This window comes from Xenopus tropicalis, chromosome 10 (genome assembly GCF_000004195.4).
Source record: "Xenopus tropicalis strain Nigerian chromosome 10, UCB_Xtro_10.0, whole genome shotgun sequence".
NCBI classification, from domain to species: domain Eukaryota; kingdom Metazoa; phylum Chordata; class Amphibia; order Anura; family Pipidae; genus Xenopus; species Xenopus tropicalis.
In genome coordinates, this window is record NC_030686.2 from 37187090 (window position 1) to 37204556 (window position 17467).

General features: G+C 43.9%; 1 protein-coding gene across 2 annotated transcripts in view; it reads right to left on the reverse strand.

The window, feature by feature from the left end:
- The window catches only part of ncoa3 (nuclear receptor coactivator 3), a 107040-nt gene that overhangs the window by 59273 nt on the left and 30300 nt on the right, over nucleotides 1-17467 (reverse strand). Inside the window, exon 1 of one of the 2 annotated variants that reach the window (XM_031894760.1) lies at nucleotides 14028-14487. The exons of the other annotated variant lie outside the window; for it this stretch is intronic. The gene's annotated coding sequence lies outside the window, so the exon portion shown is untranslated. Of the gene's footprint in view, nucleotides 1-14027; nucleotides 14488-17467 lie in introns of those variants that run through there. 2 annotated transcript variants of the gene reach the window in all.

Below are 17467 nucleotides of genomic sequence, written 5' to 3' on the forward strand. Positions count from 1 at the left end.
AAATAGCGATGTTGGTAGATGGAGGAATTTAGTGCAACACGTGTGTGCAATGCTATTTTTATGTTGATGACTCATTTTAAGAAAGAGTGAATTTTTGCCATGTCAAATACTCGGAGGTGATGTGGGGGTGCAGTGGAAATTTCCATAATATCTTTTAATAGGCCTGAGCTGCTCTTATAGCCACTGAGCTGAAAGTGGTGCAAGAAGGGAAAGCAGACATCCTGGAAGGCAGCCTGACAATACTCTATTTACTCCATGCAAGCGAACCTCTCCTCTGGCTCAGTTCACTGCAAGAAACAAATTGGTAAACTCTTATACAAGCAGCATACAAACAGTCTGTCAAAGAGGGGGCCTCAAACCAAGTCACAACACCTTTGCAGGTCCCTGCTGAATTGTGCTTAGTACAGGGGAATCCCTATGCTGCCATAGTTTTATGGTATCTCTCTGTACAGGCTATGAGCAAACTTAGGGGCTGTTCCTGCTGAATTGTGCTTAGTACAGGGGAATCCCTATGCTGCCATAGTTTTATGGTATCTCTCTGTACAGGCTATGAGCAAACTTAGGGGGCTGTTCCTGCTGAATTGTGCTTAGTACAGGGGAATCCCTATGCTGCCATAGTTTTATGGTATCACTCTATACAGGCTATGAACAAACTTAGGGCGCTTAGAGATGTCCTTATTTGTACACAAAACAGAAGGAATTCTGGGAAGGAAGCCCAAGATCACTCCCAAGTAAATGGAAATTTTAGAACACCCTTGAGACAGAGACTAACAAACTGGGTTTTAAAGCACATTCAGGGCACTATGCTTATTGGATTCCCAAATCCAAACCAATTTTGCCGTTACTGGGGCTCATTGATGCAATGCAGGGCTTTACAACCAGCATATGTAGAGCCAGGGAAGAGGATCCACTAGAAAAGCATATGCCGATAGGAAAAATCTGCATTGCGCTGATGAGCCCCAATAAGGGCAAAACCATTTTGCATTTGGGAATCCGATCGGCAAACGCTCTGGCTGTGCTTTAAAACCAGATGCTTGAGGCTTAGTCTCAAAGGTATTTCGTGTAAATAAGAAAGGATGTTTCTGTCTATGTACTATATTATATAAGTGTGTATTTATTAATCCTTCAGGGGGTGAGGCAAGCAGATAAAAGCCATTATGTGTGTACGACAGGTTCAAATTGCTGGCGGAGCTTAGGATTTAAAGCTCTTTAATGGGGACAACAGACCCATTTGCCTATTCCATTCTAATCTCCAGCCGCTCCTGAGCCAAACCTGCAGCCCACAGTACAGCAATTTCCTTATCAGCCAAACATTTAACTTAAAAGCTTCTCCAACAAAAGTTTTTGAAGTCAGTTTAAAACACTAATTAGGAGATTATTACAGCAATTTTCTTATAATACGAATGAATAACATCGATCTTCAAAAGCAGATGAAGAAAGGAGGGTTTGAGAGATTCCGTGAGTAAAGTCAATTCGCAAAGCCAGCCAGATGAATACGAGTCAGCACAAGGATGTAAGAAATTACAGTTTGTTAGAATACATTGCACTCTTAATAATTATGGTGTTAAAGGCCAAGTAAATCTGCTCAGGTTTGTACTGCCTGGTGCAGGTCTAATCACTGACCAGCTACATCAGGGGTGTCAAAGAGGGGGCCGAAATCTAAAACACAGGCTAAGTCGCGGGCCAAATTTTTTATAAATATACTTAGTAAGATACTAAGGGGTATATTTATCACAATGTGTAAAAAGTGGAGTAAGACATTAATGGTAATGTTGTTCATAGCAGCCAATAGATGCTTTGCGACTGCTGAAATCTGATTACTGATTGGATGCCTTGGGCAACATTACTGGTAATGCTTCACTCCACTCTTTACATAACATAATAAATATACCCCTTAGTCTAAGTTACTATGTGAGGAAAATGGAAACTGATCAGGCTGGATGGTCAGACACACTCCCCAAGGGCCACATAAAACAGCCAGGTGGGCCGGATTTGGCCCCCGGGCCTTGTGTTTGACATATATGAGCTACATGATTCAACCCTGCAACTGCAACGTATGCAATCCCGCAGCCTAAATCCGTCGCATGTGCCTGCACCCAGGCCCACGCAATGGTTCTGGATGCGGCCAAGAAAGAAGGCTTGTTGCCAGCATGGGGCCGATTCTTGGCCTGTGTAAAAAAAAGCAATCAGCCCTGTGTGGTATAAGCCTTAAATTTATAGCTGTTGACAAGCAAGGGTGACCGTTTTTAAGGGTTAAAGGAAGCTTATATTGCTATCTGTCAACTGAAACCTACAGACCCTACCCACCACAAATCCATATTTCGTGGGTATCTGCAGGTAATAAACCCACTGCATGAATGTATGGCGTTGAACTTGAGCACTGCAATAGCAGAGGATGCTGGTAATTGTAGTTTACAGCTTCACGCGTGTCAATGTGCAGCTTCCGAATCAGCCTTCACTACATCAGACAGCTTATCAGCAGGCCACACAAGTCGATATTTATGAAGGGCTTCCATATAGACGTGAGCATTGTGCCAGCGCAGAAAATCACACTGCTCGTCAATCTTGCGTTGGGAATTGGGCCAAGTCTCACCGCTGTGTAACCTTTCACACGTGCTGCTCAAACATACAACAAAGAGGAGTGTTACTTGAAACAAGAGAGATAGATTGGCGGACTACAAGCCAACTGCCTTTCACAGCATTAGGCAGGCAAAAGATGGAAAGATCCCTGGTGCTCAGAAGCAAGTGCCCAACCTTACACACTATTAAAAGAAAGGGGGGGGGGGATTAATTTATGGTCATTTTTTTTAGAGCCACAGAAGAACTGCAAGATGAACTATTTTCTTATTAAATTGTGTTACCTCCCCTTTAGAAATGGCCTTATGTTGTTTGCTCACAGTCCATGCAAATCTGGTCCCCCCTCCGTTCCTTCAAGGTCTGCCCCAATCAGCACAATGTTCAGCCACTCCAGCCCCCCCACCACCACCAACCTGCAAAGCCTGCACCCAACCAGCACAACCCCCCAACCAATCCATGGTCCCCCTGATCTGCAAGGCCTGCCCCCAATTTGCACAACTCCACCCCATTGAGTTACAGCACAGGCATATTAGGTAGGAAAAACAGCATTTACTTTATATTGTACAGTCTATTTATGCTAAAGTATATTCTTATGAATTATCACTGTTAAACAAATATCTCTTGCACTGAGCCAAGGCAGAGCCAAACCCACTGGCACTCTGGATAAGAGAAATAAGACAGAGCTGAGGGGCAAAGATGTTAGGACAGTGGATGAAACTGAACAACCTAGGGGTAATCTTATGTCAGGAATCAAACACAGCAATAAATTTAGAAGTGACAGGCGCATACAGGCCTTAAGGAAGCCATACACACTAAGATCCGCTCACTTGATGAGGTGGCCAAGCGAGCGGATCTTCTCCCGATATCCCCACCTACGGGTGGGCAATATTGGGCTAATTAGAACGACGGGTATAGGCATTTGAGGTCCCCGATCCGACTAACTTCCAAACCTGCTCAATCAATATATGCCCGATTTCGTGCCAGATTTCTGTCAGGCAGGCCCAGCGTTAGTGCCCATACACGGCCCGAAAAGCTGCCGAATCCGTCTAAGGGACTCATATCGCCAGCTAGAATCGGCCCGTGTATGGCCACCTTTAGTCAAATTAGGAACAACATGAGATATTACACTTACCTATACCATACACTGGCAGTCCCCCAAATAACAACAAAAGGGTAAACCAAACTCCTTGCCACACCAATTCAACTGTATGTCAGACTCAGAAAACTATACTAATGTAATGCACAACATGCCTTTTAACAGCGAATGTGCAGCCGCAGAGCAAAAAGCACCAATTTGCAAAGCGATAAGCAGTACATTGCCGTTAGCCGGCCAAGCAGGGCTTCCTGTTGCAATATGTTCTTGGCCAGCCAGACACAGCATTTGCACTGCGAAGACTGTTCGAACAAATAGAAAATTGTGCATTGGGTAATACCCGGTCTGGAAAGGTTTGCTTGCTCGCTGCTAGTGGAAAAGTTCACATATTTGCACCAACCTGCTTTAAAGAGTGCCTAGTGGCAGCCGAGAAAAATAAAATATGAAAAGCTGCAAAAACATGAAAGAGGGTTTGTAAATCTCATTAATCTGGGTGTAAATATTACAAATAGGGTTAAACCGATACCATATTCTTACAAATCTCCCCTGTAAGAAAAATACAAATAAAATCCCAAACTAAGTTTTATATACTAAAAATTACCGGAATTAAACCAGCAAGTACAGGTATAGGACCCATTATCCAGAATGCTCAGGACCAAGGGTGTTCCGGATAAGGGGTCTTTCCGTAATTTGGATCTTCATACCTTAAGGGGGATTATTTACTAATCCACGAACGGTCCGAAGGCGTCCGAATGCGTTTTTTCGTAATGATAGGCATTTGTGCAACTTTTTCGTTGCCGTTGCGACTTTTTCGTATGTCCCGCGATTTTTTCATCGATGTCGAGACTTTTCCGTATATTTTCCGCGAAAAATACGATAAAGTCGCGACGGTGACGAAAAAGTCCTGACAAATACGAAAAATCTCAACGGAATCCGAATCCCTTTCGGGATTCGGATTCGTGGATTAGTAAATCTGCCCCTAAGTCTACTAAAAAAAAACAAACAAAAAAAAAACACAATAAAACATTAATTAAACCCAATATGATTGCTATGCATCCAATAAGGATTAATTATATCTTAGTTGGGATCAGTTACAAGGTACGCTTTTATTTCTACAGAGAAAAAGGAAATCAGTTTTGAAATTCTATGGGAGACGGGCTTTCCTTAATTCAGAGATTTCTGGATAACAGGTTTCCGGATAAGGGATCCCATACCTGTACTAAGCTGAATCTAAATGATCATTCAACAGGTTTAAAAAAAAAAAAAAAAAAAATCTCAGCCATAAAGCAAGGCAGGGCTGCTGTAAAGAAATGGAGATAGCGAATTATAACTTTCTCAATCACCAGCACCATATAAAAAGGCTAAAAAAATACTGCCCTCAATAAAACTAAAAATACGAAAAACATTTGCTGTTAGCCATTACTCAGTAGATCCAAGGATGTGTGGGACAGTCATGTCAGAAAAGTGAATCGATGTGGTAGCTCCTATTTCTAAAATATTAAGGCAAGCGATATATGGTATAAAAAAGGTATTTGGTTTGGACAGTAGCACTTTTATTGTCTTCAGTAAAGTTTCACAAAAAGAATAGTTCCCCCAAAACCCTAACGCTGAGGCACGAAACATATTTACAAACACTCTTACACTCTAACACTGTTACAGTTCCGCGCTTCCATTTAATGTGCAGCGTATATGAAGGAAAGCCTCCAGTCTCTGGGTATAAATAGACTTGGAGGCATCCTGGTGCTAATCACAGATTATGTTCAAGCCGTCTCTCAATTACTACAGAGTCTCAAGGTCTTAGAGGCGTTTTGCCTTGCTTTCCAGACTCCCAATGCTCGGGTAGCAGCGTGAGGTCAGTTGAATTCGATACTTGGATTAAAGTCACCTTGCGCACGCCGGTCCAATAACAAATCGAATTACAGTTCTGAGAAAGAGGAAGCGCACTGTATGTACAGGAACGTTAATCAGTAAGGAACTATCGGCCTGACGAGAAACCCACTCGGAAGCCTTCTGCCGTGCATTTACTTCCATCTAAACTGCACATATACAAACTAAGCATAAAAATAAAACTTGCTCCTACTACCCCTAGTTATCCACTTTGGCTGTCCATATAGATGCATGAAAAACTGTCAGCAGGATGTAAGAAGCACTCACTACTCTGCTTATCTTCACCCTCACTGTATCAGAGGTCTTCAGTGTGTATTTAGGTCCCCGTAAGGGCTCTGGTACGCAGGGAGATTAGTCGCCTGCGACAAATCTCCCTTGTTGCGGGCGACTAATCTACCCAATATGACAACCCACTGGTGAAAATGTAAATCACCGGTGGGATGGCATACGCGGCGGCGCGATTTGCGGAAATCGCCAAAGTTCGCCCGTGGGATGTCATTTCAGGGAGATTAGTCGCCCGCAACAAGGTAGATTTGTCGGGGGCAACTAATCTCCCCGTGTAACAGAGCCCTAAATAAAGTCACAAATATAGGTACATATGATCATAAAGCTTACTTTTACATTGAAATATATCTAATTAAAGCATTTAACCTCAAATTTCACTAGAATATGACTTGGTTGGGCACCCATTTCACTGTTTGGGGGTGGGGGCACCAAAATTTGCAAAAGGCGCTCTTTTTATGGTCACAAAATGCCACTTTAAAAGTAAGAGTAGACTAAAGGTGGCCATACATGGGTCATTTCTAGCTGCCCTTGTATGGGCACTAATGATGGGCCTGCCTGAAATCAGCGACATCTCAATCGGGCAAGTTTAAAAATTAGTCGGATCAGGGACCGCATCGGCTTGTTGATGCGGTCCCCGAACCGACGGATGCCCATACCCGTCGTTCTAATTCGATTTGGGTCCAGGATCTAATGACCGAATTAGCCTGATATCACCCACCCATAGGTCATACTTAGATTTCCCTGTATAACTCAGCCTGCAGCCTTGTGCCTCTATATGGTCACAGAACCCCTCAGTGCCTCTAATATCCTTATAATCTACAGTAGGGGGTACATTATCCCTTATAATACATGAGTGATACTCAGAGTTCCCTGTAGAACTCAGCCTGCAGCCTTGTGCCTTTATATGGGCACAGAACCCCTCAGTGACTTCTAATATCCTCATCATTTACAGTAGGGGGTATATTATCCCTTATAATACAGGAGTGATACTCAAAGTTCCCTGTATAACTCAGCCTGCAGCCTTGTGCCTTTTAATGGACACAGAACCCCTCAGTGACTGCTAATATCCTTATCATTTACACTAGGGGGCATATTATTCATGAGTTACGGTTAATAAACGTCTATTTTATAGTGTTGTAGGGAATTTCAATAAGGAATTAGGGTTTGATCGCAGAATTGATGTTTGAATATGAAGGTAACCGAGCCGATATTAAGCCATAGTTCAGCTTACAATTCAGGGTGAGAAAATCGTCCATGTGCCTGTCTCCTTGTAGCGCACTCATCCTCCAACAAGCGGGCCTGCTGAGACTGGGAAATCTAAATACCATCCACTTGAAAACACAAAGAGAGCAAATTTATCAAGAGAAAATTACAGCTGTGCTCTTTAATATGTAAATGGCTGGAGTTGTTCAAATGTATCGGAAACCAAATATGGTTATCTCCCATTAATCTTCTGCGCAGAGAGGCAATTGATAGCACGCGCTCAAGGAGGAGAAGAACATTATATGACAGTAAGCCAGGGAGCACAGTCACGACACCATCAACCCTTTAAATCTCCAGTTATAAACACAAACATCACCCTGCAAGTCTTACTAGCAAGGGGAACTACAGGACCAGAGCCAATTTGGCATAGGGCTACAGTGCCATATCTATGTCCAGCAGCACATTATCCAATTGGATTCTCATCTCCTACCAGGAACCTCACGTGTGTGCCTAAAATTCACAGTTACATGTAACCGTCACCTATGAGAGCAAGCTCACATGCTCTCTGCCAAAACATCATGTGATACCCTTTCTTCTTTGCTGGGTAAAATGTATGTACGTATGTACGTATGAATCTCTGGCTGGATGACAGGCAGACAAATGAACAAGCTCCATATACTATGTGATAAGAGGACCAATAATATAACAGGATAGTAAATGAACTTTGGTTTGTGTTTATCAGAATCTGATTGGCTCTGAAGAGAGTCCATAGCTGCATAGGTCCCACAATGACTCCCAAATAGGCTGAATAAAAACCCAATTTAAGCAGCCATTAGTTATGTTCTGGCTCTACCTAAATCAGCGCAAAGAGGTGCCACACTTTTCTCAGTGGGAAAGCCTATTAGTGGGTTCTCAGAAGAGTACAAAACGTAGAAGTACTGCTCTTCGGGTAGTTTGGGGCTACCAATAAAGCAGCACCTGTATTCCCTACTGCATGTCATGTCTAGTCCCCAGCCATACTGCAATAGCCGCCCCTATGCACCGGACCATGGCACAGTTCTAACCCACACACAATATGTTCTACTCGCCAGCTAACTCTGAACTAACAGCCTTGAACGCTTCAAACATTAAACTTAACATTTCATCAGCTTACTGGTATTTTGTAATCACGTTCTAAGGAAAGCAAGTACAAGGCTGGGCAAGTCCCAGGAGCGGTTACCCCGGCCACGCGTGCACCATTATTCCATGTAGCTCAAAACCTCTGTATGCTCCACAAAGCACCCCCCAACAGATTAGGCCATGCAATGCTTTTTGATTATCAGTAAATAAGCCAGTGAGGAACTAGAGCACTTAATAGAGAGCAAAGAAGCGCCAAGAGTTTCTCAGGAAGTTGTGGTATGAGTCAAATATTGAGTCGGGGCTACTGTAGTGACATCATGGCAATCTTAACACATTTGGCTCCTCTCTAGAGATATCAGTCAGTCTGTCAGTGCCAATGCTTTTGGATCAACCACCCACCTTCCCCTTGAAAACAATCACAACAAACTAAAGGTCCCCATACACGGGCCGATTCTAGCTGCCGATATCGGTCCTTTAGACCGTTTCGGCAGCTAATTAGCCCGTGTATGGGCACAACCGATGGGCCTGCCCGACAGATATCTGGCCTGAAATCAGGCAGATATCGATCGGCAGGTTAAAAAAAAAAATCTAGTCAGATCGACTTTGCCTATACCCCCAGGGCCAAACAATCGAATTAGCCTGGATTCTCCCGATATCGCCCACCTGTAGGTGGGGGATATCGGGAGAAGATCCACTAGCTTGGCGACATCGACAAGTGAGCGGATCTGAAGGTGTATGAGCACCTTAACTGCCTTGCCCCCTACTCCTTCACAAGGGCCAACTCCACAGTTTGGAAAGCAGATAATGTGGGCAACCAAGTGGCTAGCTAGCCTACAGATTTGAAGCCACACTGCTTTCTGATTTATGAGTGAGATTCACTGGCCAACTTTGTCTGATAATCACAGGCCAGACTATATTAAAATGATGGTGTCAAACAAAGAAGGTCCAAAGAATTAGATTTTTAATGTACTAAAGCTGACCTGTTCAGCAGTTGCTCCTTAAGACTTCACATGAGGGATATTGCTGGCTCCTTCACAAACTTTATAAATGGCAATGCTAACGTCAGCTCTGTCACCACATCGGAAGGCTTGGCCTCCATAAGCTAAATAAAAAATATCATTTGTACTTTAAAACCACACGACTGCCACGTTCCGTTCTTTTAAGAGGCCCACTGCTTGCAGCAAGAGAGCGAGAGGCAAAAGTACGAAACCCTTTCTGCCCATTTAAAGCATGCTGGGAGTCCAACACTGCCCCACAAGTGACACTGTAAAGTTCCACTACAATCATTAGCAGACGTTTAAGTGGCAATCCCTAGCCAAATATATTCCAACATGGCCAATTCTTTGGCCCGATACACGGTTCAACAAGAGAGTCAGCAGCTAAAGTTGGTCTGTGAGTGCCCACCATAAGGACCATGGCCAACGGGGTGATTAGTGGCCCCAAAATGTCTTTGGAAAACATGAATTCCCACTGGCGATTCCTGGTGGGAAGGAATTTGTGCAGATTTGTCGCCTGCGGTAGCCCAGATGTAACCAAGAGTGACTAATGTCTCTGTGGGCCATGGCCCTAAAAGGGGGACAGTCATTGAATTGTAGTGAACGTTCAATAAACCTGCTTTACAAATAAGGATCATTTTTTTTTTCTTACTGGTGTTTATATTAAATGATTTATTTGCAAATGACTCCGCCCCACATTTTTTCCTGTGTGTAACCCACACAATCATGCTGTGAGTCACTGACAGGTTCTACCTCCTCTAAGTGGTCGATTCCTGCATGAGTAAGCAATCTACAATGCACTACCGAGGTCAAAAGTTAGGTTGAGGAAACATCATAATAAACCAGTAATATCACAAAAGCAGGCAGGTGGAGAAGAGCTTTTTGACCACTGCTGTTTTCTGTCTGATGGAGACAGTCAAATTGTACACTGTGTACACAGCCTATACACTGAGAGAGCTGCTTGTCTGGCAATGCTGCCAAAGGAGTCAAGCTCTGGACAGGCCCAAATCTGATGGAAAAAAGGGACAGCGTCAATGCACCACTGCTGCCCAATGGGATATTTAATCCTGTCTAATAAATGTCTGGCAGGTCCTTCTGAGGGACCCATACATGAAAAACTGCCAGCCTGAAGGGACCGAGTTGGGAGCTTATTAAAACAAAATGACCATCACTACTAAGGGAACTGCCACTCTGGGCGGATTCCTAGCTTGCGATTGTCCGAGTATGCAGTTTCACGCTGAAACCCACTCTGTGTGCCTGTACCCGGCCTGGGGCAATGGCTCTGGGTGCAGGAACATTAAAAAGCTTTTTAGGCTAGTGCCAGACGTGGCGTTTTTTACGTGTTTTCCATTAAGAATGTAAGTTATTTCTACGGATGATGATTTTGTGCGTTTTTCAGCCGCTGAGAGAATCAGAAAATACGCAGCGTAAAAACACCTCGTCTGGCATCAGCCTTAGAGCGTCGGGACGGATTCTCGGCCTGCGTTTACCTGCCCCATTTGGCATTGCCCTTATAATTGCCAAGAAATTGAAGCAAAGGTTCCTTGAAATGTTGTGCTGAAAGAGGAAAGCTATACAAAGAAAAAGAAATGCAAGCCACAGATTAAAATAGCAATACTATGAACATGTGATCTTGTAAATAATTGAAATTTACAAAGAACATACTCGTATTGGGCTAGCACAGCACTCAGCAATGGGCCACATACACAGTCTAATGTGGTTCCCAGCCCTAACTGATATTTGAATATTCCCTGGGAAAGAGGATTGTTTGGGTTCTAGCCTAACAGAAAGCCATTTCAGCTAAGAATGAACAATGGAGCAGGCATAACAAGCAGGAATCTTTGCTTTATTTTTCGCTTAACGCAAACACTTTCCACCTACTGCCATGTCCTACGCTGTATCATACAGCTTCCATTTCAGACGGTGACAGTGCAAAAAATGTTCAGCCTAGAGTTGGGGGGGGGGTAAAGAGACCCTCCATTGTGACAAGATATAAAAGCTTTCATATTTATCTATGTTCCAACATGCCCTTCCACAATTCCGATTTCTACCTTCACTCATTAACCAGCTCGCTGCCAGACTCTATTTACTTACACTGCTAATTTGGCATGGCAATAAAGGAGGTAATGCTAATCAGCCCATATGAAATGCAGTGAGCTGTCCAAAGATCATAGAATATATTCCACCGGTCTCTTTTTTGTGGAGCCATTTTCCTCCAGGAGAGGGTCTTGTGAAATTTCAAGGAGTCTGGAGAGTCTATCAGTAACGCAGGACTGGCTATCACTCCTCTAGAAGGAGCGATAGAGCACATACCCTCCCTCTCTATAATCTGGGTCCATAGCAACGTGGATTGCCGAGACACAGCCTTGGGTGACTAAAAAGACCGGTGACATTTGGCTGGCTAAAAAGGGTTCATTTTACACAAACAATGAACACAATCGCAGTGTCCCCTTCTACGCCGGCGACACCGCTAAGGGATATTGTTCGTGTAATGAGAAAGCCAAATAAAGCCTTTGCTTGGATCCCTTGTTAACGAGGGGCTTGTGAATCAAGAGTGTGCTTGCATGAGATCCAAGACCCCCTCAGCAGTGAGAGAATGAATAAGGGTTTTAGAAAGCATGGGGGCTTGTTTGCATTTCACTAAGTGAGTGCACAGGGAGAAAAGAAAACAGGTTTCTTGTGCGATTTCCAAACGTGCTTGTACAAAGACTTTAGCACACAGGGCGGGGGGGAGGGAATCCACAATGGATTCATTTTGCTAGGAACTTGTTTGTAAAGAGAGACTTCAATCCCTTCGTATTAAGGGGGATCATGGAGGATGCAGCAATACTAAAAGGCTACTTTAACCTCTGCTTGAAGTGATCAGCCCAGCGTCAGGCTGCAGCAGCGCGAGCGCCACTAACTGTTTTCAAGCTGTGCAGGGATCACTTTAAAGCCTCGCTCTTTTGGCTGAGGCGGGGGTGACCACTCCTGACACCCTGCTAATTGCCAAAAGCAAAAGACCAATAGCCCTACTCGGCTGGATAAGGATTTGGGAGCAATGTCAGAGCACTGCAGTAACAATACCTTCCCCCTTATTCAATGCAAACCCCCCACCACATCACAGACAATGCTCTGTCGCTCCATCCAGCACTAAACAGGTTATGGAGGAAGAAAAAAAAAAAAAACACATTAATTGTGTCAGTGACAAATAGACTAGCAATAGGTTGGAAGGGAGACAACTGCAAGATAATTACATTCCAATATAAGAGAAAAAAAAAAGTAGATCAATTAAACATTGCTCAAATGTTATGCTGGTTTAAAATAAATTGAAGAAAATCAGTTGTTTTTCTAATCAAATCACCAAAATTAAGAGTTACAGTTTAGGTTAAAAAAATGCAGCAGATAAAAGACATGATATCACTATAAGAGGTAATCTGTGCACTCACAAGCTTGTCAATGAAACAAATGAACGTTTAGTTAAACCACAACAAGGATTACAGCAAAATTCTGTATAAACACAATCAAGTACCTATACCTACAGCACACAAAGTATACAGATATTTGCCTGTACCCAGCAGGTAACAAACAGGAAAATTCCAAATGAATACACAACAGAAGCGACATGAGTGGCTCTGGAAGCAGAACCCATCAGCTGCTAGGATTTTAGGTGTAGCTGGGTACATTATCTTTACTCACTACTATGCACATTACAGGTGGCACAGACACACACACAAACCAATGGAGAAAGACTCAGAAAGCAATGTCTAGTAGAACAGGCCAGTTCCCCAAAGTTAGGAGAAACCAGATATAATAAATCATGTGATAAATATACATAGAGAGTTGTAAGCTCTTTTGGGCAGGGCTCTCTTCACCTCTTGTATCGGTTATTGATTGCTTTATATGTTACTCTGTATGTCCAATGTATGAAACCCACTTATTGTACAGCGCTGTGGAATATGTTGGCGCTTTATAAATAAATGTTAATGTAATGTAATAGAGAGTACTAGGGAAGGATACAGGGCTGACATTCCCAATGGAAAGGTAAAACCTCTTTATAAGAGGGACATTCCTAGCTATCTGGGGGAAGGAGGAGGGGTCAGGGAACAGACCTGGCGCTAGAAGCTGGAGTTGGACGGGGCGCTGAGTGCAGGGGGTGCTTATGACATGAAAAGAGACAGCCATGTCAGAGCTGTGGGCAAGGGTCACCTCCATGGAGTGGGCAGAGCACTGGTTTTACAAGAGGGCAGATAACGTTCCATCAGTACAGGGTGGGCATCTCAGAGGAGGGACAGCCAGCTCAGTAAGAGGTTCATACACTCCATTACACAGGAACCACTGGGTGAGATGAGCCACAGGGCACTGAGGGGGCAGCTACCCTCACTGAAGAGGGCACAGAAGGGTAAGAGGAATGGCCACTTAGCCACCCCCTTGAGAGGGCAGTTAGTACATGAGCCCAGCTATACCACAGGGCAGGGGGGGGGGGGGCAAGTAGGCTCCACTATGGAAGGGAAAGTGAGTGGTTAAGGGGTGCACTTGGGGGAGGGGGGGGTCAGTTAACCCCAATTATAAGGCACTGACAAGGCAAGGGTCAAGCCACTAGGCAGGGGGCAAAGAGTCTCCCCACTGTAAATGGCCACTGAGAGGGATTATCCCACTGGGAAAGGAACTGAGACACAATTACACGGGCTAACAGAGCTCAGCCCCAGAGAGAAATATGAATGAGCAGAAGTTTTGAGCTGTAATATGAGCTGTTCCAGCGCAGGAGAAATTCTCTTTGGAAACTGACAGCTCCCCGGGAAAGTTTCCCATTAGCCTCAGTGCAGCCCAGGTAGGGAGTGAGGAGCACTGCACGCCGGGACAGAACAAACAGGGCGCCATGTACTCACGGGAATAGCTGCTGCCGCCTTGCTCCCTCTCTCTGTCAGCCTTTCGCTTCTTTATCTCCCCACCGAGCGCTCCGCCATTTTCCTCGCTGTTTATTTAAATGGGGAGTTAGGGTGAAAAAAACCCTCCCCGAGCGGCGAGAAAAAGCCGTCCTCCCGACAGGAATTCTGGGAAACGTAGTTTCTGACGCAGCGATGGCCGGGCGGCCAAAAGGGCGTGGAAACTACCAATCCCAGGATGCAGCGCGGCGCCGCCTGCAAGCAGAGAGGGGGACAATGAATTGAGTCTAGTGATTTGCACAGGGGCTGTTATTTTTAGTAGGTTGCTAGATATGGAGGGGGGAGGGGAGAGAGTCACTCTGGGGGCACTGGGGATTGCTCTTCCCCTCAGGTGAACCTCATTGTGTCTACCTCTGGCTTGGCTGAGGAGGCATGCTGGGTAAGGCAGCTTTTGGACAAGGAGCCTGGACTGGTGCTCATGTTCACTGAGGAGGAGGGAGGCTGAGGAAGATTGGGGGAAGGGAGGGTGCATACCAGCTGACTCCAGGTCACAAGGGACAGCAGGGCTGGTCCTGCCTTTGGAATTTATCCTTGCAGTTTGCTCTCCCCCATATTTCCTGGGATGTGTAATCTGGGACCATATAGTTTTTTGAGGTACTACGTTTCCCAGCATCCCTGCTGACACTATTTATTATTCTTTCAGTCTGGGTACCTCCTCACCCATCACAAGGCAGGTCTTCAGTTGGTATGCTGAACTACAACTCCCATCCCAAGAGAAGTCGTCCACAATGACCAGCACTCTCTGGTCTTAGTTTTTTTTCAGGAATAAAATCTTCTTCTGGTTATAAAGGCTTCATTACCCTAGCTACCATGTAGCAGTTTAAAAGTTAGAATGAGATCGGAATCTGCACCCACCCTCACCCCATAAATTTACAGATCTTATCTAATACCCATTGTAAGCAGCAGTCCTGCCCTGCTTTATGGCTGAGATTCTAGCTATCTGTATAACAGAGCATTCTGTCACAGTGGCACAGATCCTATCTGATACCCATTGTAAGCAGCAGTCCTGCCCTGCTTTATGGCTGAGATTCTAGCTATCTGTATAACAGAGCATTCTGTCACAGTGGCACAGATCTTATCTGATCCCCATTGTAAGCAGCAGTCCTGCCCTGCTTTATGGCTGAGATTCTAGCTATCTGTATAACAGAGCATTCTGTCACAGTGGCACAGATCCTATCTGATACCCATTGTAAGCAGCAGTCCTGCCCTGCTTTATGGCTGAGATTCTAGCTATCTGTATAACAGAGCATTCTGTCACAGTGGCACAGATCCTATCTGATACCCATTGTAAGCAGCAGTCCTACCCTGCTTTATGGCTGAGATTCTAGCTATCTGTATAACAGAGCATTCTGTCACAGTGGCACAGATCCTATCTGATACCCATTGTAAGCAGCAGTCCTGCCCTGCTTTATGGCTGAGATTCTAGCTATTGTTGAATTTAGTTTGCATTGGTCTAAACAGCTAGGGGCCAATTTATCAAAGTACGATTGGTTACGAATTACAAAAATTCGTATTTCGTGCGTATTTTCTGCAACTTTTTTGTATTTTGCGACAATTTGTGTGACAAAGTCGTATTTGTTGCAACAAGTACGAAAGTTTCAGAATTCATTCAAGCTTCAGTATCGTGACTATCTTTTGGCCAGGTTGGAGCTGCAGAGAGCCATTGAATCCTATGGAAAGCTTCCCAAATCATGCATTCAATTCAATTCAAGTCAGAAAGGGTTTTGCGCCGTTTACAATCGTTGGGATATAAAAATTTCGTGACTATTGGATCGCCAATACAAAAATTTCGAAACTTTCAGATCGTAAGTATGAAATTTTCGTATTGAAAGGAAAAGAATTTTCTTGACATTTTCAGAAATGATCGGATTTCGTGATTCGTATTCGTACCTTAGTGAATCGGCCCCCTACTGTTCACGTCACTGCAGGATTTTAATTTTTAATTCCAAATTTACCCATAGGCTTCCACTGGGTTTTCATGAAATAAACCATGAATTAAGGGGAAGATTTATTAAAATGTGAATTTAGAGCTTAATACATAAAAACTCACATACATTCTATTCATCCCTATGGGATTTTTTATTTATGAAATTTATGAAATAGTAAGTTCTAATTTTCACCCATTGATAAATATGCTTTTAAAAATCCCATAGGATTTAATAGAACATAGGTGAGTTTTTATGTATTAAGCACTAAACTCACATTTTGATATATCTGCTCCTAAGTTTGTCTCATGAAACTGAATCCGACTCACAGGGGCAGATTTATCAAGATGTGAGTTCAGAGCTTAATACATAAAAACTCAACAACGTTCTATTCATTCCTATGGGATTTTAAGAAGTATATTTATCAATTGGTGAAAGTTAGAACTCACTTTTTGATAAATACACTTCTAAAAACCCCATAGGAATGAATAGAACATGGGTGAGTTTTTATGTATTAAGCTCTGAACTCACATCTTGATAAATCTGCCCACAGTGTCAAGAACAAGTATTTGCCATCTTATACTACACCTTGAAAACAAATATTTCCCCAAAAATCTTGCTAGCACCAGCCAGACATATGACTTGCTGGCCACTTTCCCAAGATGTTAGGGAGAGCTGACGGCACTTAATATAGGTTAGTATGGCAGCCTTGCAGCCCTGGGATCCTAGGTCTGATTCCAGGCAGGGCACTAACTGGCTAACTTTTCTTCATGTCTGCGTGGGGTTTCTCCAGGTAACCCGGTTTCCTTCCACACTCCAAGACACATACAGACAGTTTAATTGGCTCCTGATAAAACTACCCCTAGTGCAGGTATCCCCAAACGTTCTTACTCGTGAGCCACAGTCAGATGTATAAAGACTTGGAGAGCAACACAAGCATCATAAAAGTTCATGGAGGAGCCAAATAAGGGCTGTGATTGGCTATTAGGCAGCCTCTATGCACACTGTCAGCTTACAGGGGCTTTATTTGGTAGGAAATCTTGTTTTTATTCAACCAAAACTTGCCCCCAAGTCAGGAATTCAAAAATAACTCACTGATTTGGGGGCACTGAGAGCAAAATCCAAGTTGCCCCTGAGCCACTGGTTGGGGATCAGTGCCCTAGTGTGTGTGGCTGTGACAGGGATTAAACTCCACTGGTGCCAGGATGATGTATAATCTGTATACAGTGCTGCGGAAAAAATCTAAAGAATAATTAACCTAACAGCTCTCTATATTTTGGTTGGGCAGTCAGCAGCAAAGTGGATCTGATGGGCAACCATTAGACTATTCCCACAGGACATTGAAAACAGTTTAAAGTTCCATACACGGTAAGATTTGCTCGTCTGGTGAGATCGCCAAACAAGCAAATCTTCCCCCCAATATGCCCACCTTGAGTAAGCAATATTATGTTAATGCAA